The 27541-nt window shown below is 52.0% G+C and overlaps 1 long non-coding RNA gene across 1 annotated transcript; it reads left to right on the top strand.

Annotated features, from left to right (window-relative positions):
* LOC141424125 (uncharacterized) lies at positions 1-27323 on the top strand. The gene is made up of 5 exons (XR_012449000.1): positions 1-243; positions 11512-11638; positions 12884-23278; positions 23746-23877; positions 24048-27323. It is a non-coding gene; the product is annotated as an uncharacterized lncRNA (long non-coding RNA).
* The last annotated feature ends 218 nt before the right edge of the window (positions 27324-27541 follow it).

The following is a 27541-nucleotide window of genomic DNA, read 5'->3' as shown; positions in this document are numbered from 1 at the left end:
GGCCTCTTCAGCTCATATAAGGTAAAAGGCAGAGAAGTCTCTGTGGCCAGAGAGCCACCGGCAAGGTGCTGAGGGGAGGAGGGTCCAGTGCCAGTCGCTTAAAAATGCCCCTGTGGCAGTGAGGAGTGCCAGAGGCCGGTTCAAGTCAGTTAAGAAGCAGTGACACCCCCAACCATTCCCCAAACAAGCTGGCCCCCATCGCCAGGCCCCAAGGAGCCACACCTGGACCAGACTCCAGGCAAGGTAAGAACCAGCTGCAGACATGGGATTCATGAATGGGGTCTTTGTGGCCCCCTCCCAGGAGGATGAATCCAGGGATCTCAGCCTGGCTCTCTTGATAACTGCTCTGTTCTTTCTGCTTCTCTGGGCCTCAGTTTCCCTATCTGTAACACGGGCTGAATTCAGGGATGACTATGTGTGGGTCCAGCCCGATCACCTCTAATTCTGTAGTCATGTTAGCTCCAAAGACCCTTGTTGCTGCGTGTGTGTGGAGAAGAAGGGGCAGAGAGAGTGAGCAGAATTAATGTTCCGCTGGCCAAAGCCACCTCTGGGCTAAGTCTGGACCAGTCTTCCTGGCTTCCATGCATACAGTGGTCTTCCTTATATGAGGTTTTGATTTCACAGCTCTAAGAGCCTAGTAAGGAAAACTATTTTCAAATAATAGTTTCAAGAGACAAAGCTGGGGGAACATTGATATAAGCTCAGGCCCCGCAGGGAGGTGGAGAGCCTGGAAAGATGCAGTGTCGGCTATCCCTGGAGCTGTGGGAAGGGATGCTGGCTAGGGAGGTGGGGTCTGGGCTCCAGCTCCAGCTCTGCTCTCAATGCCTGGCTATGTGGCTCAGAGAAGGCACCCTTCCCTCTCTGGGCCAGTTTCCCCATCTGTAGAAGAAAGCCACTGGACAAAGTGGTATCTATGCAGGATGTGGTTTCTGAGCCATGTGAGTCCAAGAGGCAGCTTGGGTTGGGAAGCTCCCCAGGAGGTCCCAGAGCTGAGTCCACCCTTTGACGACAGGCTCAGAGCCAAAGCAGATGCTCCACAAGCAGAACTTGTGGAGGCTGAGCCTAAGGTGATGGAAAGAGGCTGCAGGGTATGTGGCTGAAGCCACAGGACCAGCTTCCCCAAGACACAGCCTCTGGTGGGCATGAGCTAATCTCTGACCCAACAAGCCAGGAGGGTAGGACCTTGGGGTGGGAGAGGGAGAAGAGACCACAGAGGGCTTTGGGGGACATGGTAGTGGGCCAGGACCCTGGGAGGAAGTCTGGAGGCCTGTCCTGAGTACCACACAGCTGTGGGGGACCAGGCTTTGCAGAGGCAGAGGCTCAGGGTGGGGACTCAGAGACGTACAGGCAACATCCAGGCAAGGCTTCTTGGAACACACACTGGCCACAGCTGGGGTCAGAACAGAATACAACCCTTCAGTACCTGGGTATTCAGCACCCTCCCCTTCCTGCTTCTGCTCACACAAGAGGTCCAAGACCATACTGGATCAGAGGTGCTGGAATCCAGCTGACTGGGTTCAATTGTGTCTTGTTTACTTACTGGAAGGGTGACCCTGGGTAAGTCACCTGCTGTCTCTAAGCCTCAGCTTCCTCCTCCATGGAAGAGGTGCAGCCCTGGTTCTGACCTCACGTGGCTGTCATGAGGAATAAGGGACATGTACCCATAAGAGCAGGGGCTGGTGTGACACTACAGTTGGGCCCCACACTTCTTGTGCGGCAAGATGGCCTCAGCTATGTTTAGAGGGAGAGGGAAGGAGGCCCAGGCAGGGGTACGAAGCTCTGGAAAGAGAGGCGAGATGAACCCCAAAGTCAGAGGCAAGGGTGAAGAGCCATCAGCTTGTGACCTGAAGGCTAGAAGGGGCCTCCTTTTCTGCATGTGGAAGGCTTTGGGGGACCCCATGTCTCCCAAAGTATGGAGCCTGAACCACTGCACTGCACACTCTCCTGCCAACAGGGATGGGGGAGCTGCAGTACAGGCTCTCAGCAATTCCCATGCGGTAGAAGTTTGGGAGTGCCAGGCTATGGGGCAGCCCGGGTCCCTCCCAGATGGGGCAACTGATCGCTAAGAGTCAGAGTGAAAGCACAGCTCTCAGTCACACAGCAAACTGGTGGCAGAGCTGGAGCAGAACCTGAATCTCTGAGCCTGGCTCCTTCAGGAGTGCGAATAAGGAGAACTCTATTGCTTTCATGTGTGGCGTGCTTATGAGATCCAGGAAGTACCCCAGGCCTGTGCGTGAATTAATTCATTTAATCCTCATGAGACTCCGTAACCTGGGTGCAATTATCTCTGTTGTGCAGGTGAGGTTCCAGGGGCACAGAGAAGTTAAGTAGCTCGGTTAAGATCACATAGGTCATGGATTATCAGTCTTGGACACAGTGTGTGTGCGTGTTGGCTGCCCCAAGCTGCTGTCTCCTCCAGAGGCCTCCAACCTCCTGCCCTGTCCCTGGTCACCCTGGAGCTCCAAAGAACCTTGTGGAAGGGGACAGAATATGTATGGGGGGCTTCCAGGAGCCAGGTACAGGGCTGAGCTAGACAGTGTTCAGCCCCCAACACAGCCTCTCTTAGTGCTTCTTATAGAAGAGACTGAGGCCATGGACAGCTGTCCAAGGCCTTGACCAAGTCTCTTCACTTGGAGGCCACTACTGCCCCTCAGCTGTGCCAGTGCCCCAGCAAGGAAAGGAATCTGTCCCTCAGCTGCAGTGCAACTATGTGGGAAAAATCAGCCCTTTCCCTGCTGGGCCTGTTCTAGGGAACAGCTGACACGGTTAGCCCTGAGGAATAGAAAGTTCTAGGCCCCCAGTCACCACTGACCGCTATGGGCTCCCTGAGCGGGTTTCTGAGGTCTTCACTGCTGGGCTGGGGCTGGGTCCTACTGCCTCCTGTGATTTTCCCACTGACTGTCCCTGGGGCTCAGGCTCTGGGTGCATCAGAGAGCCATGATAAAGGCTGTTTCTAATAGTTGTTCTGTCTGCTTCTGTGCATGCCTCCTGGTACACAGGAGCTGGAGTTCCTCTGGGGTTTATAACTGGAACAGGTCGCTGGGCCCTGGGTGAGGCCTGCTGACTTCACAGGAAATTTCCAGGTGTTTTCTACAGTGGCCAAGTCCCGCTCCCACCAGCAGTGCGTGTATGTCCCCTCTCCTTCACCACACTGGAACAGATCTGATTTCTTGAAGCACATGTGTTACACGCTTTATTTTGTGTGTATCAAATTTGTCTGAGAAATAATGTAAGGAAGGGGTTGTGGATGTAGTCCTTCAGTGGTACAGCACCTGGCCTGGCATCCACACAGAAAAAAAAGAAAAAGGCAGGAAAAAATGGAAATTAGCATGCACGTGTGTTCTGCAGGATGCTGTCCCTGTTCGCGTGGGTATCTAGCAATCTGTCCTACCAGAGCACAGGAATCACAGACACTTATGCAGGCCCTGGGTGGGAGCGGGTGCTACCCCTGCAGCCTCCCTCAGCCCAGCATTGTACAGTCGCCATGATCCAACCCAAGGTTGCTTGCAGAATTTGGGAGAAAGAGCCCACAATGGCTGCCGCCAGCTAACAGCCTGTCTAGACAGGCCCCACAGGGCTCCAGGCTTCAGCCTCACCGCGCATTGCGAGAGCATTGAGGCCAGCCCCCTCGCTGCTTGCAAAAGAGGTTTGTTGGTGGCACAGTCACCACCGGAAAACTTTTCTCCAATTCCAAACACGCCTCGATGCACAGCTCCTGGTCCACAGGATCCAGCAACTTCAAGCCCTTTTTGGTGCACTGTAGGGAGGTTGGACTTTCTGTTTCCAAGATGGAGTGCTGCAAGAGTCAGGGCTACAGGGGTTAGGTGAGAGCCAACCTGCTCTCAGGCGGGGTTTGAATCCTGTGTTTGCCTCAAAGTAGCTGTGAGACCAGACCTTGGGCTGTTTATTTAGACTCTCGGCCTCAGTTGCCTTGTCTGTAAAGTCGGAATGATCAGAGTCCCTATCTCATTAGTTATTGAGTTGTCTGGATTAAATTAGCTAAAGCTCACAGAGCCCTAAGAACAATGTCAGACACATAGTAAGTTCTCAAAAAAAAAAAAAATAGCTGCTAAAATATGACTACAAAAACAGCCTCTTGTGGGGAGGGGATGCCCTAGTGAGTTCCAAGTCTTCTTTGAATATTGGGAATAAACTGCCCTGTCTCTTCAAAAATAACAGTTACAGGGCTGGGAATATGACTCAGTGATAGAGCACTTACCTGTCATGTACAAGGCTCTGAGTTCAATTTCCAGCACTACAAAACGAGCAAAAACAAGCAATCCCCTCTACCCCAAAAGAGTTGCTATATATCGAGCCTTTGTACCTGGCCCTTTGCCCAGTATTCTGAGGTAAGTACCAGTATGGCTCAGAGAGGTTTACTCATTTGTCCAGACACACAGCTTATAAGAGGTCAAGCTGGGACTCGACTCCAGGTCTGGCTGACTCCAGAACCATGTACTTAATAGCTGCCTTCTAGAAGCAGCTCAATAGGCCTGTGAACTGGAACCAATTCTGGCTTTCACCTGCCCTGTGGGATCCTTGACATTTAGGGGAGAGGGCTATGGGAGTCTGAAGCTGCTGTCCCTTTTTACTTTTTGGTGATACTGAGCTTCAAACTCAGGGCCTCTCATTTGCTAGACAGGTGCTCTACCATCTGAGCTATACTTCCAGCCTAAAGTTGCCTCCTAGGTTAAGCATTGCTACAGTGAGAGAATAGACAGTCTCCTGTCCCTAACCACTCCCCTGCTCAGAGCCAAGAGTGCAGACCCTGTCCAAACCTCTCTGATGAAATCTGTTGGGGGGGAGGGGTGGACATTGTCAGCCATGGCCTGTCCCTTGCCCCACCCGGCCCATCAGAGGCAATGAGCTTGCCCAAGACCAGAGGAAGTTGATCCTCTCCTGATACCTCACCAGAATCCCATGCCAGTCAGAAGCCCAGCCTCTCCATAAAGACCCCTGCTAGGTAGCCAGAGCTTCCTATAATCCTAGCTACTTGAGAGGCTGAGAGTGGGAGGATCACAGTTTGAGGCTAACTTGGGCAAATAATTAGTGAGATCCCATCTCCAAAATAATCAGAACAAAAATGGACTGGAGGTGTAGTCCAAGTGAGAGTGCCCGCTTTGCAAGTATGAAGGCCTGAGCTCAAAACCCCAGTCCCACCAAAAAAAAAAAAAAAAGATCTCTGCTGAGACTGAAGAGAGGCTCCAAACCGGAAATCACACTGGTCCCTGTGGGTTTAATAGGGACACTACCCAGCCCCTAGTTTCTCCCAGACTTTCCTGTTCTGCCTCCTGCAGGGAAACAGAGGTGGGTGAAAGAGTCAGGAGGAGGCCAGAGTGGCTGTGACACCACCCTTGGATGGGCTGCCTTCCCAGAGCCTGCTAGAGTTCTGCTAGGTGAGCAGAACAAGATGAACAGAAAGAAAGGACAAGTGGCTCTGGCACCCACTCTGTAGCCAGCACACTTGGAGAAGTGCTCCTGCCCGGCTGAGCCCTTCAGGCCCTGTTGCCAATGTTTGGGACAGAGGGGAAATCACTCAGGCCATCCCATGTGTGACAGAGGATGCTCAGACTCTCCAAGAGGGAAACAAGCCTGCAGGTGGAGGTAGTGAGAGTAGCAGGGCATAGTCAGGGTGGACAGAGAGGAGGAAGATCAGGTGGCGAGCTCCGTGTGCTCAGTGGGGAGAGGCAGGACTACAAGGACATTTTCAGATCAGAGAAGCCCCTTTGGCTGGAACCAAGGGTTGGTCTAGCAGCTCTGTGAGGTTGGAGGCTGGCAAGGGGGAAGACCAAGTTGTGGAGAGACTTTAGCAGCTAGAAACCAAAGTCTCAGCAGTTGGGGAAAGTCCTCTTTGGTATCTGTCAGTCACTTTCTTTAGGTTGTCTGTCCCCTTCCCGGAAACACCATCAAGCCTGGAGCTCCAGGGCAGAAGGGAGCCAGGGAACGAGAGCACCAGGTACTACTCAGGTGACAGTGGTGGGGAAAGGACACCTTGCAGAGAAGGAGGTGCAGGAAGCCCACGGGCTGGGGCACCAACTTCAGACCTCTCAAGAGCTTTCAGAAGACAGGGCATGGAGCCCCAGAGAGGCAGGTGACAGCAGGATATTAGGAAGGAGACTCCAGTACACTGTCCAAAGAGGTACAAGGTAATTTTAAAGTGGTGAGCTTCCCATCCACGAGGTACACAAGATAATAGGGTTGCCAGAGAGGAGTCATTCCCACCACTAGCTTGGGACTCCACATGCCAGCTCTGGCTGCCATGGAGCTGAGGTCTCCTAGCTTCCTGCATGTCACATACCAGGCACACATAACATCAGTTCTGCTCTAATTTGCACAGGAGTCTCTTGGGACCCCCTACCTCCCACTTCCTTTTACCCCATTACTACCTTCTGCTCTTCCCAGGGGACACCAGGACTGACCAAAGAAATTGAGAGCCTGATTGTGAGAACGAGGTCCCCAGGGACTATTCAGTCATCGCCTTCCGCCCTGCAGGAGTGCGACAAAGGAGGCAGGTCCCTGGGAGCCTTGTTCACCCCCTCCAGAGTCTGCATGGAAACTCCAGGAGGGTCACAAGAAAGCTAATTCAGAACCAACATGCTTTATTTAATTTTTCCCCTTTTCTGTTCCATCCTTTTCCCCACCAATGGGCGGATGTCATAGGAAGTTGAAAACAAGCCTCTTCCCCAGGCTGAGTTGCGAAATGTAGTGTGGAGAAACTGAGAGTTCATGGCCAACTGTATGCATCCTTCCAGGGTATGGGAAGGTGCACTGTCCTGCGAAAAAAGCCAGGGAACCAGCCAGGCCTGGGGAGGGTCCCAAAGCAGTGGGCATGAACACTGATCAAGCCAGCTGGCATCCCTGAGTGCTCAAAACTAGAGCTGCCCAAGCCCGGGGTTCAAGCTAGGCTCAGCGTCAGCTCAGAGGGTGTTAAAATAAAGACAGAAGATTTCAAGATGGAGTTTTCAGGAACCGTGGACTGTGAGTCCCTACTTCACGCTGGCCATAAATCTATCTGTGTCTCACTCACCCTGGTAACCTGGTGGATGCATAATAAATATTCCTGGTGGGCAATCCAAAACTCCCAGCATCCAAGTCGTTTCGGAGCTGAAAGGACTTCAAAGCAGATCAGCACCTCAGCCCTACACCATAAATATAGAGGCCCAATGGCAGGGAGACACTTGCCCAAGATCATCCAGCCAGAGTGCTTCTTCTATACCTTCTAGGCAAAGATGGAGAGCATGGTGTTCTCTTCACACACAGGAGCTGTGGAACAAGGAGGGGCAGGTACCCAGCCAGGACCTATGAGCCAGTCAGAAGATGACAGTCTATCTTGAATTCTGGTTGTTCTGGCCAGGGAGCCCCTTGATGTGGCCAAAGATGGTCCCCCAGAGTGTGGGCTGCTGCAGACAGGAGGCCCCTGCAGAGGGAAGCATGCAGGGCTGGAAGGGGAAGCCCTGGGTTCTGCTCCTGCTCTGCCCCAGCTCTCCACATGACCTGGAGCACAAGGACCCCGCTAGCTTCAGTGTGTCTTGTGAGGGACTGACCCATCTCGGACGTAAGTGTTCCATGGGGCCTCCTCTCTATCTGTACCCCCTCTTAGATTTCACCTACCGGGCTTGGCACAGGCAGTGGGCCAGACACAGGAAGAATACTACAACTGTGGAGTTTTCTATGCCTAAACTTTGCTTTCGGCCAGGAAATTCTGAGAGATGAAAACTGGGAAGCCCCTTAAGATCACCCCAGTGAGGGAAGCTAAGACCAGAAAGGGTCAGCAGATGGCTCAAGATCACATGGCAAATCATGTGCCAACTGGAAGTGGACCTGGGCTCTCCTGACTCCCAGGCCAGTGCCTTCCCACTGACCACACACTACCCTTCAGGAAAATGGAAGGAAAGTCATCCTCCTGTGGACAAGGCAAAATTTACCTCAACAGCTCAAACTCCCTCACAGGGAGCGAGTCTGCAGTCTCTTTCCCTGTCTAGCAGTCAGTTTTGTCTTCTTTCAAACAGGGAGATGGGACAGACCAGATGTCTCTAGGAGCCTTTCTACCCTAGCACTGGGCATCCACCAGGACCCCAGGGCTTTCTTGGGTGGCTCCTACTGTCTTCCTACCTCAGCCCTTTCTTTACAGACCATAGGGGACCAGGCCAGGAAATCCCACCAAGTCTCACCTGACAGCCCTGTCCTACCCTGGACCCTATGGCTGGGCTTCACCCAGAACTGTGAGCTCCAGCCCAGTTTCCCTCAGGATCTGCATTTTTTCTTACCATAAAAGGGCAAGCGTGCCTCTCTTGGTCCTTTCTGCCAGCCCTGTTGGGGGAAAAGGCTAGGCTATTTTTAGAAAACTCAAGGGCTTGCTCCTAAGCTTAACATGGAGCTGTCCTGCCTGCACCCTGGAGCCCCCTCCCTGGATCCCTTCCTCCCTCTTCCCCCATCTGTCTTGCTCTCCTTCCCTCTGCCTCCCTCTTGGTCCTGCTCTCAAGCTCACTCCATCACTGTCTCTTCTTCCCTTTCTCTCTCCCTCTTCTCCCACCTCTCATCTCTTCTCTCTCTTCTTCCCCCTCCCTTCTCCCCAAATCTTTTCACAGCCGGCTTCCCTCCCCACAGCCTCCGCCCCTCGGGTCTCCTTTCTGGTGATTGGAGAAAGTGACACATCTCACCCCACCCCCTCTGAAACTCTGTTTACAACATACATTCCAAACATCCTGCCATCTGGTTCTAGGAAGGGCCAAAAGCTATTTGGAGAAGGAAGTCACGATTATTCCAGCTTCAAAGCCAAGGGAACTTAACGGCCCCCTTCTCTCCCACCTTCCTCCTGGGGCCCCTTTGTTAATATCTGATCCCTGAGCAAGTAGAAGAGGTCAAGACCTTGGCTGGAGCACCAGTGGGGCCTCTGACTGCATGCATCTCTTTGAGTCTCTTGCTTCTCCTCTCCGTGCCTGGTTTTCTCATCTGAGCAATGGGTATGAGACTAGGGTGCTTGGAATACTGATGCTGCAGAGTCCCTGGTGCAGAAAAGCCACCTGGGCTGGCTCACTGGGGCCTGCTTTGGGCTGAGGAGGGAGGAAAGGAGCGAGAGTGGGGCGGGTGGGTGGGGGGCGTGGGCAAGGATACAATGAGGTCCAGTATTGGCTCCATATTGTGTACATTTGGAGCCTAAGACCCAGAGAGGGGAAGACCCTTGTGTGTGATCACATAGCATACATACCTCCAGGAGCCCCGGTGCTTTCCTGTCACTCCCATCCAGTGTCCTCCAGAAGAAACGAATATTTGTTTCATACAGAAAGTATTGCCCTCCTTAAAAAGCCCCCCAAACCCTGGAGGTTCCTATTCCTTGCAAAACAGATAAGACAGAAGATAGAACCAACTCCTTTATGGTGGTGGCGGTAGGGTTTGTGTTATAAAAAATGTACAGCATTTGGAACGGGTCACAGTGGCTCACACCTGTAATTCCAGCTACTTGGGAGGCAAAGATTGGAAGCATTGCAGTTAGATGCCAGCCCAGGCAAAAAGTTAGGGAGACCCCATCTCAACAAGCAAGTCAGGAATAGTGGTATACACCTGTCATCATGGTCCAGGACAGTCCAGGCCAACAACAACAACAAAAAAAACTGAGACTCGATCAAAAAAATAACCAATGCAAAAAGGGCTGGGGGTGTGGCTCAAGTGGTAGAGCACCTGCCTAGCAAAACTTGAGACCTGAGTTCAAACCCCAGTACCGCCAAAAAAACTGAAAACAAAAACACCCCTGAAGAAAGCCATGAGAAGCTGACTCAGGTTATCACTCTACAATGATGCCATGACTAGTCTGGGTCTGTGGGAGAAGAGAAGTACATGCTGGGCTGCATGGAGCCAGTCCTGACCTTGAGGGAGTGCTGGAGCCTCAGAGACCCTCAGTATTCTCAACTGCGAAATGGGGATAAGAAGGGTAACAAGGGTTTGTGAGGCCCAGTGAAAACTCTTAGGAAGGGGGAGGTTGCATCAGGAGCCCCACTAACAAATTAGCTGCCGTTAGGATGACAGCATGTCCCACACGCTTGGCACATAAGAAGCCAGGTATATGCGACCTCCTGTCCTCATCACTCTTCCTAGATTTTGCAATCCCTGGAAGGCCTGGATGAGGGGAACTATAGGAATCCTGGTTCTAGGTTTCTCCCTTCCACTCCCTAGAACCTGGGCTACAAGAGGCCAGGCTTGGGGTTCCTTTCCCTCTCTTCCCTTTTCCCTCCATGGCTTGTTTCAGTCTCAGACTGCATTCCCAGGCTTGCTCAAGCACCCTTCCCTGGGGAGGAAGTGGGGAGCGTGTGAGGCTAGTGAACTCCTTCGGGTCACAAGGAGCAGAGGGCGCTGGGAACAGAGGGGACATGAGGAGGGGCCCACACGGCAGCTCCCACTGCCAGCATCTCCATCTCTTCTAGAAGCCTCTGTGGACCTAACCCTCATCTTCCTTGTTTCTCTTCCTGCCCCAGCCCCTTCTGCTCACAGTGGAACTGCAGCCATTTTTTTAAATTCTGGGCTTACTGCGAGCTTGAAACTGGGCTTGCACTTAACATCTACCTCACTTGACCTTCACAAATAAGGTCAGAAACAGAGGCTCAGAGAAATAAAGACATTGACCCTTGATCACACAGTAAGTGCTAAAGACAAGATTCAAAGGCAAGACCTGTATCATCTTTATTCTTTCTAAACATAAGGAATCTGAGCCCTGGAGCCCAATGCCAGTGAAGGCTGTGGACTGTGTGTGCGAGGGAGTTGAGGAAGGGTTGCTGTGGCCCGGAAGCTCCTCCAAGGAGGTGTGAGTGTTGGTTCTCAGGTTTGCTGGGAGCCCCAGCTGCAATGCAGTCTGGCTTGCAGGCGTGGCTGGTCCCAGCCACTTGTGTTTATTGGAAACATGGAAGACCTGGAGAGAGCACCAGGCTTTGGCAATGGCTGATGATGTGACCTTTGTCTTGTGGTCAGCCAGAGGCCACTGTCCAAGCTCCAGGGGTAGCTGGATTGGACCTGCAGAGGGTCTGTGGCTGCCTCTGACAATGGTCAGCAGACCTCCGTAGGGGGTAGTTATTCACACCCAGCGGTGGCTGCAAGTGACCCTGATTCTTGTGGGAACATCTTGCAGGCTGAGAGCCTTATGCACCCAGAAGGGGTTGCAGATCTTGCTCACAGAGTTTTGATCTATGTCTACGGGGCTCCTTTCTGCTGTGTGATGCTGGACCAGGTACCTCTGGAAATGTCCTGTATTTTTGCTGATAGGGCCCACCTGAGCTGGAAGGGCAGGTAACCACTCTTCCTCTCACACCTTACAGTCTCTCCAAAGACCCCACTTGAAAGGCAGGTAGGCCTAGGGCCTGAGGGGCAGGCTCCACAGAGGATGGAAAAAACTCAGCAGGTTCTACCCGAGGCTTCTGTGTCCTTCCCCAATCCCTCAGGGCCCGGTCAGGGTCTCAGAGGCCAGGACTCTGGCTGCAGCATAGCCTCGCATCCTCTGACAGGTGGAGTCTTTCTTCCTTTCAGGCAAGGACACTGTTTGGTGGGAATCAGCTCACCCCCTGGCGTGGGAGAAGCAAGAACCCCAGAGAGCAAGCAAGAGCCTCCTGGGGACCAAAGGAGGGCAGGCAGCAGGCAGCCTGGCTGCGGAACTGTGAGTGATCCCCCTCCACACCCTGCCATGCAGACATCTGGAATAACCTGGAACCTTGGGGATAAACTCCTCACCCCGATCCTCAGAATGACTGGGAAAACAGCCTCAGAACCACAAAAGGTCAAAGGAAAGTCCCTAGCAATAGGTGGGAGTGCAGGCAATTAGGGACTGCTGGGGTCTGCATTGTGGGTGAAAAGAAATGGATGTGAAGAAGGGAGGACCACGATGGGGGTGATCTAACTAATGCACAATAGAAGCCTAATCAGAATTGTCACTATGAATCCGTTGCCTGCATAATAAATATATCCAACTAAAAAATTTTATAATATTTTAAAAAGGGAGAACTAAGCACAAGCCAAGAGCCTTCCCATCTTGTCCGCCCTGTAGAACAATAATGCAAAGGCCCTGTGGCTTGTGAATAAACTGACTTGAAGACAAAGACATGGAGAACTCCAGAGAAGCACCTGAGGTCATGTAACTTGGGCTAAGTCACTGAGCCTCTCTGTGCCTGGTAATAACAAACCAACTCATCTGACTTGTGACCCAGGCATCCAGCTGTCAGTATATCACCGAAAGGACAGCAGTTGGCTTTTGCCTCCCACACTCCTCCCACCTTGCCACTTGTTAAACGCACTTTTCCTGCTCACGGTGGAGCAGGTAGCATGATGTGCAGGTTCCATGAGATAGTTGGGGAAACTGAGGCCCAGGAGGGAAGGAGGTCACTCATTCATAGTTACACAGCCAGTCAGTGGCAGAGAGGAGTCTGGAAAAGTCAGAGGAAGTTTGGGAAGGGAGGTGGGAGGAGGCCCAGGCCTGTCTCACATAACGCAGAGCACCTGTTCACCCCTGCACGGCCCCCACGTGTGTGTGAACGTGCACCGGGGCACAGCACCCCGGTCCTCACTCGCTAGCAGATGAGCCTCGGAGACTGCTCTAAACAAATTGGATTAGGAGGGCTACAGGCGCCTCCTCCCCGACCGGCTGTCCGCCTGACACTAAGCAGGACCACAGAGCAGCCAGCTGCGGTCTCTCGCCACACTGACAGTCGTCCTCAGCCCAGAGCCCCCTCCCAGCCCCAGGAAGGGGCCAGGGTCTGAGAGGACGCCAGGATGATGGATGGGGTGAGGGAGGTTCCAGGGCCGCCTCGAGAGCACACAGGATGTTAGTGCTTGTGCGAGGCACATTTCTGAGCTGTTCCCAGCCGCCCACCCCCACCGCCCTCTCACCCTCCCCTCCCCTCCGCAGCCTCTCCCACGGTCACAGCTGCCAGGCTGCAACTTGGGCTCAGCCTGAAGCTCCAACCAGAGCCCAGGCTCTGAGCAGATCCGCTATACCTTGAGGTCCCACTGCTGGGTCCTCGCAGCTGGTGAGCGGTCACCTCCGGATACACTGGTGTGATGGCACAAGAAGGAACTTGAGAGCGGAGAGATGAAGTCATCTTTAAGGTGGCGTCTCACATGGTTTTTGCTTAATCCCCAAGGTGTGCCTGCGAGTTAGGGGATTGTGCCAGGGTACAGATGTGCTCAGAGGCTTGTTCACTCGGTGGTTCAACAGCTCCCCTTCCCCATGTAATGTGTGAGGACACTCAGATGAATAACCTATGGCCCCTGTTCCTGTTGCTTTAGTGGAATTGTCCCCTTTGGACTGGGTCATCAGACATTGGGGTCTCCCAAGTCTTCCTGGGACTCACAAACCCTTTCCACAGGGCACATGGGCAGGCTGAGTATTCCCACCAAGAGGAAGAACCAGACCCTGATGTCAGGCGGCTCCAAGTTCGAATTCTGTCCCACTCCCTTCTCAACTGGATAGCTGTGGTCACATTTCTTAACCTCTCCAAGGCTGTTTTCCCTTCTACAAAATGCAGATATAAAAGCTCCCACTTCTGTATTGTTTTCCATACTCTCATTTAATAGGGAGAGAAACCAGAGGGCCAAAGAAGGAAAGGGCTTGGCCAGGGTCACACCTGAGTTGGGAGTTAAGTAGAGACCCCTCCTCTTCCCCTGTCCTTATTCCAGTGTGAATCCATCCCCATCTCCTCCACCTAAGCAGCCAGAGGCCGAAGCAGTTGACCACTTTACACAGGTGATTATGAGACACACCCAGGCCCTACTCAGCCTCAGCAGTAGCGGAGTCCCAGGTGGGCAGTGGCTGCCCCAGGCCCTCTGAGTGGCAGCAGGCTCTTAGCCCAGAGCAGCCTGGCCATATAAGGGAAGGAGCCCAGGAAGGCTCCTCGCCTAGCCCTGGCGAGAAAACCCAGACAGCCACTGTTTATTTTCTCCTTCCCAGCCTTCCCTTCACCCACCCCTCCCTGGAGCTTCCCGACAGAAGACGGAGGTTCCCCCAACCCAGTGACATTTCCTGAAGACATGGGGAAAGGGAGGGGGAGGTGGCCCATCCTCCCTGGAGCAAGCCCCAAACTATGGACAGTCAGCACAAAGACCATCAGGTAAAATCCTGAGCAGGGCTGGCTCAGCCACCTCCTTTAAACAGAAGAGGAAGCAGCCACAGAAGACAAGGGCCTGGTGAGAAGTAGCTATACTGAGAGGCGATAGAACCTGGACTCCAGAAGGCCCCCTTTACCTGACTGGGGATCCCATGAAGGAGCCTTTCATGGGGTAAGTAAAATGGGGGGGAAGGGGGGTGCTAGACTCCTTCTCAGTGAGGACCTTACTTGAAAAAGATGGATGAGGATAAGCCTGTTTGTCAGCCAGCACGTATGCGAGACCCAAAAGAAGTGTTCCTAGGGCCAGAGAACCAGAAACTCTCTTCCTGTACCCTGCTCCTCCTCTAGCCCGGCCACCACGTCTTCCTCTAGAAGTGTCCCAGCTTCCCCCAGGGCAGGAACCTCTTCGTCCACAAGCCCTTGGCCGTCTGTTCTTGTGTCCACTCGGGTCTGTCCCCATCCCTTTACCTCAGCCTGACTGTGCTGTGGCATGGCAAGGGCTGCCTCATGTTCAGTCCCCTCTCCCTGGGCCCACAGAAGAGATGCTCGCTCTACTGAAAGAGCAGGCATGATTGTGAGACCCTGTCTCAATCCCAAAGGACGGGGAAGTTGACAGGGGATGAAAGGATACCAACAGGGGCCTGGAATTGGCCATTCTGAGTTAGGAATCCCAGCACAGTTCTTTGCCCTGTGCCTTTGGAAAATTCCATTCCTGTGGAGCCTTGGGGACACACGGGGATTTGCATAATTAAAACATTAAATAAATGACCATTCTCATTACAGTCACCATCAACATTATTCTAGATTCAAAGGCAGCCAGAGGAGTGATAGACACCCAAAGGCTAGAGGAGATAGGGAGATAGGCAAAGAATTCCTCTGGCCAAAGGCTGCATCTCAGCCCCTAAGTGTCAGTTTCTCCTAGAGAAGTGAGGAACACCTCTCGTCCAGTTCCTGTGTCCCACCCAGGACACATGCTATCTTCACTGTGCTCCTTTTCATCCCCAGGGTAGCCCACATCCCTGAGTTCCCTGTTGGAGCCCAGGCCCCACCAACTGTGGACTGGCCTCCTCCCTTTCCTGATCCGCCTCAAGGTGATCACATCCCTGCCCACCTCACCTCTTATTTAATCTGAAGATTAAATCTGAAGATTAAATAAGATGAGGTGTCCTTTCACAGACCCAGCCAATGCTATGCTATGGTTTTTATTTTTCATTCGATCATAATATTAAAAAATGCAAGACATAGCCTCTTAAATACTTAAGTAGAAATGGTAATTTTAAATGGAAAACTATAACAGCACCCACAGTTAAAAATAAATACGGTGAAAAGGTGAAAAGGAAACAAGGCTGTTACACATTCACCTAACACTGTGGCCTGCCAGACCCTGGGCCTGAAGCCCGGCCTGAGATAAGCAGGAGACAGAAAGGTGTCAGAGGCAGGACAGAACCAAACCAAGGTTCTCCCCCTCTATCCAGGAGTGAAAGCAAACTGGCAGGGAACAACCATTGTCACTCAGTTCCCAGGGGAGTTAGTGCTGAGGTCACCAGCTCCACTCGGCCTGCTGCCCTGGGGAAGGTTGCTCCGGAATGAAGGCAGGGACTGTCCTTCTCAGCATGGAACCTGGCAGCCGTGCTGCTCAGGCCAGCTCTCCCTGTCTATTTACTGAAATGTCCCTCTGTCCCTTTGTCCCTCCGTTGAGCCAAGCACCTCCTCTTCCAGGGCCAGTGGGAGCTGTGGGCAGTGGAGCGGACAGGGTGTCTGTGACCCCTAAGGGAGTCTAGTGTTAGAATCCTCTCCTGCTAAGTACAGCTTGAAAAGAGTTTCTGTAAGAGAATTCCTGACGGGAGGAAGCCCGTTCTTTGGCTGGGGATTCCTGGGCCAGGCTGTCCCCTCAGCAGGCTGGCCATCAGAAGTGTCCTGGCCCCAGCAGCAGACCAGGACTGACGGCTGTTCCCACTCCTCCTGGAGGTCAGCTTGGACCTGATGTCAGATTTCTGCTGGAGGCATAGGAGGCCTAGGTTTTACTGGAGGTGGGTGTTTCTTCTCTTCCCTCCCAGCCCTGAGGAGAGCCATCTGCCCCTTCAGACATCCCTAAAAGTACATGCCGTCCAGCACCAAGGCCATCACAGTCACTATCAGGCAAGTAGGAAAGTCCTCAAGGGAGCCTGGAGATCTTGGTGAGGACAAAAAAGAGTTGGGGAGAAGTTCCTACCTGAGCCAGGCCTAGACATGGTCACTCAGTCAACCACCACATGGTGTTCCCTATAGTCTATCATCTCATTCAAAGCCACCGGTAGGATCTGAGAACCCCAAATTAAGAAAATATGGGCCTGGCCTCAGAGAAGCAGGTCAGACCCACAGGCAAGTAGCTCTGAAGCTAGAGAGGTGACACTGACAAGTGTGACTCAGCCACACAGGCAGTGCTCCTCTGGCATCCTCACTTTTTGCTTTCATTATTTTTCAGGTAGGTTCTCTTTTTTTTTTTGTGCAGGCCATCCTGGATCGTAATGCTCCTACTTCTACCTCCCATGTAACTGATACAACAGGGGCATACCACCATACCCAGCTTTTTTATTGAGATGGGGTCTCATTAACTTCTCACTTAAGCTGGCCTCAAACTGTGATCCTCCTGATTTCTGCCTCTGGAGTAGCTCAGATTACAGACATGAGCTGCTATATCCAGCTGTGTGGCTTAACTTTTTTTTTTTTGCAGTCTTGGGGTTTGAACTCAGGGTCTTGCACTCAAACCACTCCCCCATACCTAATTGTGCACTTTAAGTGGGTGGATCCTCTCTCAATAAAGCTGACAAAGAAAAGAAAAAAGGTTGACAGGCTCTGATGATAGGTTGAGGACAGGAACCATAGCTGCAGAAGCTACAGCAGTCTCGGGCTGCACTGGAGGGAAGAGCCAAGGTTCCCCCAACACCCCTTTCCCTACCCAGGTTGGAGAGCCCACCACTGCTGGAGCACAGCAGCATAGCACCCTGTCTCCCAGCCTGAGGTGCAGTGCTGCATCTCTGGTCAGTTGGGAGTCTGAGATGAAGCACTGTAGCTCGGGAAGGGAGAAGTTGTTCTGCAGCCGTCAACTGGATATGGTAAGTAGCAGGGGCGGGGGAGATAGCAAGGATGGGATGCTTCCCAGACTCTATATCACCAACCGCTCGTGGTGCTGGGGGAGTTCCTGGGCTCAAGTCCTACCAGTGCTACTACTGGGTTTGTGATCTGGGAAAGTCCCGACTCCTCCTTGTATCCAAGTTGTCTACCTGTAACACGAGGTGCTAAACCATTCAGTGATGGACCCAGCACCCAGCACCCTGCTCCTCCTCCTGAGCCCTTGGCAGACACTGCTAATCAATCAAAGCATCCATTCTCGTGATACTTCTGCCTCAGCCTCCCAAGTGCTGGGGTTACAGGTGTGTGCCACCATCTCTGGCATGACAGCCATTCTAGGTTGATGCAGTTTCAGTGTCCTTCTCGACACCGAGTCCTGGATGGCCACCACTAAAGATTCAGAGCTGAAACCCATTTGTGTTTGTATATCACACAATTCCTGAAAACTCTTTTAGCCCTAGAGACAGAAGTCCTGAGCTGTGAGTCAGAGTTTTCACTTTCTGAGCCCCTACCCTGGCTCTGTACTGTTATCTAAAACAGTCCAGGGGTCTCACAAATGTCTGACCTCTCCCAAAAGCTTCAGACAGCTGTGAGCAGCAGAAGAGAGCCGCTGGGATGGGTCCACTTTTGTTTAACCTCCCAAGCTTGGGTGGCAGGCAGTGTTACTGGACCACTTTCCAGAGGAGAAATCTAGACCTTTAGTTAAGCAACTAACCCAAGGTCACACACGGATTGCACCGAGCTGGGGCTGGACCCTAACCTGTCTGCCTTCAGAGTCACGTTCTTATCGTTGATGTGGGTGTGGATTCTGAGGCAGGGGATAGGAGGAGACAGAATAAATCCCACTCTGTCTTATCTTCACACCCCAGGGTCACTTGTAGCAACAACAGACCCAAACATTCCCAATTAAGCCAGCGGACTCCCTGTCCCCAATCTCATCCATGGTGCCTGTCCATAGGACCTACTCAACCCCAGTTTACGATCAAAGATAGCCAAGGTTCAGAGGCGAAGAGATTGCTGGAGGTCATCAGCCTAGGAACGGGGAGGTCGAAGCTGGTTTCGGATCAACACCCCCAGCTGACCTTTGACCCCAGGGAAGGTACTTTCCAGGGCCCTGAAGTTCTAGTCACTCTCTCCCCAGAGCAGTGAGCTGCATCTGCACTGGCTGCTGCAGCTGGGGCTGGATGCAGAAGAAAACCCCAGCGGGTCCCTACTCTCTCCACCTTGTCCTCACGGTCCAGTTTTCCCAGGAATCCCTTGGATGCTAAGATGGGGATTCCTGGAAATACTGTTCTTGAGGTCATGGCTTAACGGCTGGGTCCACCTCCTTCCCACCCTGGCGTTGCCTCCCTGTGGGATGAAGGTCAAGGAGAAGCCGTGCTCTGGAGGTAAGAGGGCTTGTGAACCATGTTCGTGACCTTTAAGTTGCTTTTCTTTCCACTCTGTCCATTTCGTAACATCCTTGTGTGGGAACCTCAACACTGTCCCACTCTTGGGAAATTTGTCCCAAGTCACACAGCTGAGCAGCGGTTGAACCAGGATTCCTTGAGGCACATGTTCCTCCCAGCCTGCCCCACCTCACTCCTTCCCCACAAGTCTTGTGTAGGAGTTGCAGGATCATATCCGCATTTTTGAGAAACCAATACACGCACATGCATTTATTTTAAAAGTTCATTACATCAGTCAGGTAAACTAAAAACTGTACGTTTTAGTTCAATTTGGAATGCAGCCACAGAAAAATCCAAAACTTCCATCAAGGTAGAGAAGACATGACTCTGAGCGCCCTCTGGTGGTGGATCTTCCCACTGCAGGAACCCTGTGATCCTCCCACTCCCGCCCATCCCAGGCCACAAGAAATCTCTAAATCCTACGACCAGACACAGGACTCAGACACAGATCTTCCTGCCTGTGCACATGCGAGCGTGCACACACACATCGAGATTTCTTCTGCCCAGTCACTTCTGAGCCAGTGCCAAGCAACACCGGCATTACCAGCAACACCTCCGTCACTTACAGTTCACTTTTCCTTCCAAAGCCTGATGTCATCCTCAAGACTCCACAAAGTTCTGTGGGGTTAGTGAGGTTCAGAGATGTAGAGTGACAAGTCCAAGGTTATCAGACAGCAAAAGGCAGGGCCAGGACTGAGTTCAAGATCAGTGGTCTTTGGCAATGTCTTAGCCAAAACAAAAACTACACAATTAAAGCTGGAAAGATTGTCTCTCTGACTATGTGTAGGGAATGCTGACTGACTGACTGCTCAATACCCTGAAGAGATCCAGGTACAAACCTAAAACTTTCCCCTCACTCTTCCTAGGGCTTTTCATGGAAGTGTTAAAGATGGTAATTGCCATGGCTCCAGGATGCTTTTGGAGTCTAATCCTCACATTCTTAAGGACCAGGTGGCTCCCACAGTGTCCCTAGCTGTCTTCCTAACAGGCGCTCTGCAGACATTTGTGAAATGAGACCCTGTCCAGCTCACACGCAAAGACTTAGGCTCCCTGACCACAAGGATATCACATTTGCCGACGATAACAGCTTCCACTCACTGACTGACTCTTCACTTGCCAGGCACTGTGCTGAACACTGACAAGCACTGTCTCAGTCCTCAGAACAGCACAGCCTCAGTGAAGTAGGTTCTAGTAGTTACTCCATTTCACAGACAAGGAAGCCAGATTGAGAGAAGGTAAGAGACTTCCCTAAGGCCACACAGCTAAGGAATTAGGACAATCAAGACAGTATTTGTTTTTAACCTTCACGTTGTGGCCCCCACCCCCATTTGGCCTGGCTGGTGGTGATGTCTCCCTGCGGCTTCCCGGGAGGAGAGGAAAAACCAACATTTCTCTAAGACCCAAGTGGTCTCGCCTGTGCTCTGTGACAGTAATAAAGTGCTGGACTCTTGGCCTGTGTCCTGTTTCTTCCTGGGAATTAAGGGGAGTGGGGCTTCTCTTCTGCCTTGAAGAGAAGGCAGGGGAAGGACCTCCTGGCAGCCCAGCTAAAGTAATCCCTCCACGTGGCTGGACACTTCCAGAGGTGGCATAGATAGCAATCAGCAGCCACATCCGGACAGTCAGATGTCTTAGGAAGCTGCCAGGCCAGTGTGGAGGGTAAGGGAAGAGAAAGTGTTCCTCCAGACTTAGCAACAGAGCATTCGGGGTCCTAGTCACACAGCATCCCTTCTCCTCGAGTCCCAGAGGTGTGCCTGGCCAAACAGGAAATGGAGCTCGAAATCTGAGGCCAGTTCACACTTCGCTATGGGTGTTTGAGTCCTAGTGACCTCAGGCCATTAGCCCAGCTCTATAATGATGGTAACATAGAACTTCAGCTTGGCCATAGGCAACCCAGCCAGCTCATGAAGACACTGGAGAACATGGGGGAAAAGCCAAGGGCTTTCCCGCATTTCTCCTCTGTGCCCCAGAGCAAGCTGAGAGCGCAACCTGGGTGACTGCATGGGTGGGGTGGGGGACAGAAACAGACCGAGGGGTCCTCCCATCATGCATCCCATTTTATTCGGTTTTGAAACAGGACTCGGCCAGACATTGGGGCCTGCTTCAGGCTCACAGTCCTGTCCTTGCTGTAATCATTTCTAGACCTCCCACTCCACATCCTCAGGGAACTTATCGCCAACTAGGATGGGGCTCTCTTGGCTCCTGTCAACAAGTTAGGGGCTGTGGTTTGAGATTTGTCCTTATGGTAGAAGGGTGGTGTGGACAGGAATGACAATAGGTACCCCCCCCAAATACACCACCTCTTCATACACCTCACTGCCAACTCAGCAAGCATTTTGTAGGAGCAGACGTGTGTCTGGGGCAGAAGAGTCCAGAGAAGGCTTGCTGGGAGGATGACCTCCAGGTGGGCACACAGACGCCAGGCCCTGTACCCCACTTGCAGAACCCCCGTGCTGAAACCCTTGTTGAACACTGTCCTACCAACAGGAACATTTTCAGACTCACCATGCCTAGGGCCTCTGTCCTGTGGAGAGAAGGAATTAGAACTGGCAGTTTGGGTGACAAGTTGTAACACATCTTTCAAAAGAAAACCTCCTGAAGGTGCTGAGTCACAGGCAGAGGGGACATGACGCCCTCTTGTGCTCTACTGAGCAGTTGTGCTTTCTTGCTCACAGGGACTTTCCATTGTATTGATGTCATTAGTGACCAGGGACCGACCTCTTTGCATAGGATTTTGCATTTCAGGGTGCTCTTTACACCTTTTGTCCTCTTTTGATCCTTGCTGTGAGATGCATGTTGCCATAGTGCTTTTACAGAGGCCCAGAGAGCTTCAACAACACTCATTAGGAAAATCGTCATCATCGTATGAGTGGTGAGCCCATACTCTGTGTCTTGAAAAAACAGCCTAGCAAGGAAAGGGAAGGTCTGTACTTGCTGCTTTTAAGGAAAGTCTGGTGATGGCGCTCAAGTGTCCTCACTCTGGGGACAACCTTAGGTGGGAGATGGGAGAACCAAGGCTATATTAACTTAGAAACTGTATCCTCTGACTCAAGCCATCTCCTCCTCCTCCATCGTGGAACTGTGTGCTTGTTTGGCCTGCTCAACCCAGACAGTTTCTGAGAGGGTTGTGCAGCACATCTGCTTGCATACCTCCAGTGACAAGGAGCTCATCACCTTACCAGCCAGCCCTCTTGTCCTTGGTCAGCTTTGATTATCAGGTCGTCCTTCCCCTGTTCCAGTGGAATCCTTGTCCGTGGTCTCTTTGTTCTGCCAGGGGGCAGCCTGCAGAGACATAGTTTGCAGTAGCCCTGCCTTCTCTAAGCCAGGCTCCTCCTGAACCAGCCCAGGGTCCCAAGAGGCCTCGTTTGTCCCTCTCCCTGCACATTCAGGCCCTGATTTTAAGATCCCTTCACTTCTTCTTTGAAAGAAGTAATAAAAGCTGTTAACCAGACTGGCTCAAGTGATAGACAGCATGGCTCAAGTGATAGAGCACCTGCCTCGCAAGCACAAGGCCCTGAGTTCAAACCCCAACACCACCAAAAAAAAATCTAAAAAGTGCTTGGCCTTTAATATTCACTTATGTATCTGAAAAATATGCAGGCCTACAATGTGCCAAACACTGTTTTGGTGCACCAGAAGGAAAAGAACAAACCGTCTAGATCAGGAAAATAGGAAGAAACTGATGTATCATCAATACCATGTCATATTGTGATACACTCAGTGAAATGAGGGGACTTTGCACACGGTAAGCAGGTGACATGAGAAGAAAAGGCAGGACTAGGACAGCTATTTCAACATGGGAGGTCAGGGAATGCTTCTCCCGGAGGTGACATTTGGGTAGAGATCTGGTTACAGGAAGATAGAGGGGAATACCTCTAGAGGGTTGGGGATTGAGGCAGGAGCAAATATGGCACCAGGACCCCCAGTTGAAGGATCAGTAGCAAAAGGAGCATGTGCTCTTTAGGCAAAGGGGGGCAGGGAACAGATTCCCAAAGTGAGGTCAGGATGAGGTCAGGCAGGCCCAGCAGTCTGGACCCAAGTCTCCCGGTGCCCGGCTTCATACTTTCTTATATGAATATTAAGAAACCCTAGAGAAATACAAAGAAACCTAATAAAAGTCATTGCCTATAAAAGCATGGTCTCTCTCCTTATATGCATTTTGCCACATTTTGCCAGTTTCACCTCATGTGTATATTACCTGTATTTGTTTCTTGCAGCTTCCATAACAAACAGCCATAAACTAGGTGACTTCAAACAACAGAGTTCTGGAGGCTGGAGTGCAGGATTGGCCAGACCACACCCCCCTGAGGACTCGAGGGGCACTTTTGAGCCTTTTCTCTGCCGTTTTCTGGTAGCTCCAGGCACTCCTTGACCAGGGACTAGGTCACTCCAATTTCTGCCTCTGTGTCATGCCACCTCCTCCTCTCTCCCATGTGTCTAAGGACACTTGTCACTGAATTTAGGGCCCCACCCAAATTCTCTAGGACAATCTCTTCATCTCAAGATCCTTAACTTAATTACATCTGCAAAGACTCTTTTTCAAAATGAGATCACATTCACAGATTCCAGAATTCAAGATGTGGACATATCTTTGAGGATGGTACCATTTGATCCATCCCATTTCTATTCAGAAAGGTCAAGGTAAACTTAAAGCATTTCTTCTAGCTGTGGGGTGGCACATGAGCTATAAGTGGCAGAACTGAGGCTGTGGGGAGAAGAGAGAGGGAGAGGGCAGGGCAGCACCCGCTGCTGGGGGGGTGGGAGTGGGAAGGAAGCATCTCCACCCTCCCAAGGCCTTGCTTAAGCAAATGGCAGATTCTGGGGCAGATTCTGAGGCTGGGGAGACTGGAGGACTTAGGAGGCTCGGGGTGGGTAAGGAGTGAAACCTCCAAGGGAGAAGTTTTAGGCAGTCAAGGTAGGAAGTTCCAGGGCTCGGGGTATAGTTCAGTGGGAGAATGCTTGTCTGGCAGACCTGAGGCCTGACTTTGATCTCTAACCGCCCCCCCACACACACACACACAAGTTCAATGTCAGTGATAGAGGGAGGTAGGGGAAAGGCAGCCTCGGGTGGACTAGCCACCCTGCTTCAGGCCCCTTATTTCCTGCAGATGCAGCCAGCCTGTAGCTGCAGCTCCAGTGCAGAGGCAGCTGTGGCCCAGCCTGGGAAAGCCAGGTTCCTCCCGACCCACCCTTGTGCAACCAATTCCATGATTCGAAATGCACGACTTCTCATCTCCGGGGTAAGTTTCAGGATCCCTATGACCAATCTCTGCACATCCCTCTGCCTCCAAGCTAAACGGGGTAATATGCATAGTACGATCCCATGGCGGGGCGGTCCGTGTGCCTTCAACAATAACTGAGCCAGACATTACGCTAAGCTCAGCATACTTTATCTATTTAATTCTTTCAGCCACACCTTGAAGAGCTGCTGTCATGATCTCCATCTTCCGAGAAAGGAAAGGAGGCCCAGAGAGGCCGAGCTGGGCTTTGTGTAAACATTTCCACCCCTCGCTGAGGCCACTTGTGGATATTAAACCATATAAAGCGTTCAGCACACTCCCACTGAGCTGTGCAGAGCGGTCCGTTCTGAGGGGGTGGCAGGGGAACACTGTCACAGCTCCCCCCACCCCCTTGCTGTCAGCTGTGCTCCAGAAACATGCTTCCCTCCTGGGGAAATATTCATCTGCTCATCAAAAGAAAAATCTGGAAGCACACACCAAAACGTCAACAGCAGTTACATCTGCGGACATGAACATGGGAAATTGCTTTCCACGCTGTGTATTTCAGGGTTGTTTGAACTTTGTGCAATGAGCTTATGCTGCTTTTGAAAGCAGAAAAAAGGAATTAAGACAAGAAAGGAGGAGGGGGAGAAGAGGAAGGAGAAGGAGGAGGAAATGGAGGAGGGTGAGTCAGCTGCTTTTCTGGGATGCCCAGCCAACTCCCTACCTGACTCCTTCCTCCCACCCCAACCAGAAAAACCTGTGCCTGGACTAGACACCTCCGCTCTTCCCTCCCTCCTTCCCACCTCTGGACCAGACCACTGGCCACCTCATTATATCCCCTCATAGTTTGTGGGATGCCTTCTCACACCACTCATGTTTAAGCCTCCCCAGGACACTGTGGGTGGAGAGTCTCATGCCCATTGTACAGATGTGGAAGTGGAGGCTCAGCAAAGCTAAGCTCCTGGCCCAAGGTCACAGAGCCAGGCTATGATTACTCCTGGGCCCAGCCTCCAGCCAGGCCCCTCTGCAGTGCTGCATCGGCGCAAGCTCATTTTAGAAAATTGAGGTTTGAGTCAACCTGTTGAGTCTCGTTTAGCCACATGAAAGAGCAGGGGTGTGCCTGTTCTGGGAAGAGCCCATCTCTCAGCCTCACCTGACATTTGCAGCCCTGCCTGGCACTGCCTTCCCTTCTCTTTCCCCTCCTCCTTCTTCTCCTTTCTCCTTCCCCCTTCTCCCCCTCCTTCCCTTCTCCTTGATCACATCACTTGGTTTCTGTGGGTCTCAATTCCTCATCTGGAAAATGGGTATTACAGTAGCCCCACCTCTGAGCAGTCTGAGGTCTGATCGAGGAGTTCTTCCAATGCATTCAGCCCAGTGCCAGCACAGAATTCTTGTTGCTAGTGACAGGAGGGAATTGGTTTGATCAAATCAGCTTATTTTGGTGAACATTTTCCAAGAGCCAGGCCTGGGCCAAGCACTGGGGATAAAAAGCAGATATTGCTCCTGACCACGTGGCTCCTGAGCTCTCTGGGGAGGCCTTCCCAGTATGCTGAACAACCCTGGGGCTGTACAGATGGGAGCCGCAGAAGGTCTTAGAGCAGGGACATGGCAGACCAAGCCGTCTCACTTAGAAATGGACTCCTGAGTACCACTGGGACGGGCACACCAGGGGACGGTATGGGCACTGGGCCTATGGAGCCAGGTGTGTGGACAGCTTTGTTCAAGTGCAGGCTGATGGTAGACAGAGAGCCCAGAGAAGGGGGACATTCCTAGTGGGAGCAACAGTGGAAAAATCAGTTTGTAACTGAGCTGGACCACAGTACGCAGGCCTGGCTGGGGAGTGAGGCTGATGGCTGGAGGGCGTCCCAGGTGATTTTCTTTTCTTTCTGCTTGTCTGTATTTTCCTTTTTTCTACATGGAGTAACTAGAAGAGAGGGGCAAGCTGTTCTTTGGGAGTCCTGGGTTAGGACTTGTGGAACCTGTTACCCTGAGGAGCTGGAGATAGCTGGCAGTACTCATGGGTGAATCCCAGAAGTGAGGGAAGGAAGCTTGGTCACACCATACTGTGCCTCAGGCATCTGTGTAGGAGTTAATGATGCCATGACAGAGTCGTCTGGGGCACCCCCCACACCCTGTGGCTCCCAGGCAGTGCCTATGTCATTATCTACCTGGACATGGCCAGCTCATCACAATCTGACAGAGGCAGGCTGGGTTCCCCCTTGCTGACTGCCAGCCTGGTCCAGTTGCTATGATGTGGGAACAGCCCTGGACCCTTCCCCTGAGACAGCCAAGTCAGTGGGAAGTTTGCTCATGGTAAGCAGGAAAAGGCCAGGATCTGCGTCCTGGTGAAGCTGTGGCTTAGCAAGCCCTGGAGCTCAGCAGGCCTTAGGTCCCATCCTACCTGTGCAACAAACTTGCTGGGCCCCCCTTTCTGGGATTCTGTTTTCCCTTTCAATATGACCCGAACCAACCCATGCATTGGTTCTTCCGCCATGGAGCATCTACCTAGTATCAAACCTTCAATGCACATTAGGTGACAACAAACCCTGGTCGTCAGCCTTGGCATATGCCCAGGCTGTCTGGCCAGCAGCCCTGTGTGGACACAAAGCTGGAGGAAGCTGCTCTTCAGGAGTGGATAAACCCAGCTTCCTTCTGCATTTGCGATGCAAAAGGCGCCCAGCAGAAGGCAGCAGAAAGCACATCTCTGGCCTCCAGTCTGTATCCCAGCCCCAGGGAGCCAATGACGCTGGCAGTTACGAAAACTGAGGCCTGGGGATTTTCAGCTTCACAGTTGTCAGGAAAAAGCTTCACAAAAGCCTCTGGCACATCAGCAGGAGGAACTGGGCCCCACACCCTCCAGTCCCTGATGCCTGGGAGCAGCTGCCTTGTCCGCTTTGCTTCTGCCTGTAGCTGGCAGTGCAGGCCAGGCAATGAAGTGACAACCACTGTGGCCAACACCGAAAAGGAAAAAGGGAATGAGGACAGAGCAAGGTCAAGGAGGGACCAAGCGACCCAGGGCGTGGATGTGTCCTAGGAGCAGCGGGCTCCCCTGCAGAGCCTGTAGCTGTGTGTTTTCTAAAGGTCATTTTGGTGCTGTGCTGAGCAGGCTCACACACACTTTCAGGCACACACTCCTATTCTCATTCTCACACTCACATGGACTCACACTAGCACATCTTCACACAAATTACACCCACTTCATACTCAGATCCACGCTCCCACATATACATGCTCAAGAACCAACTAACACACATTCGTGCTCACACTCATACACACTTTCATGCTGCACACTAAAACATGCCTATTTCCACACAACTTGAACACTCACATTGTCTACACACGACTCATGAATATTCATACTCTCAACATACATTACGTATACCCATTTTCCACACAACTCTGGAGGATGCACGCATACACTCTTTCATACACTCACACACTCACTCACACCTACCAGGCTCACACTCTGAGGCCTCCTGGAGACAGCTTGGGGAACCATGTAGACACTTTCGGCTCTGCTTTCTGACCTGAGTTCCAGAGATAATCTCAGCTCTGGGGAATTTGTGATGTGCCTCTGACCACTTCCAAAAAGAATTTAGTTTACAAGGTGAAATCCTAAATGAAACAGGATAATTAAAAGAGAGAGACAGAGTAGTAGTTTTATAAATATAAACCCAGCTTC

The sequence above is a fragment of the Castor canadensis genome, chromosome 6 (assembly GCF_047511655.1).
Source record: "Castor canadensis chromosome 6, mCasCan1.hap1v2, whole genome shotgun sequence".
Lineage (NCBI taxonomy): Eukaryota > Metazoa > Chordata > Mammalia > Rodentia > Castoridae > Castor > Castor canadensis.
Note: the sequence above shows the minus strand (reverse complement) of the source record. Positions and strands in the feature narration are given on the sequence as shown.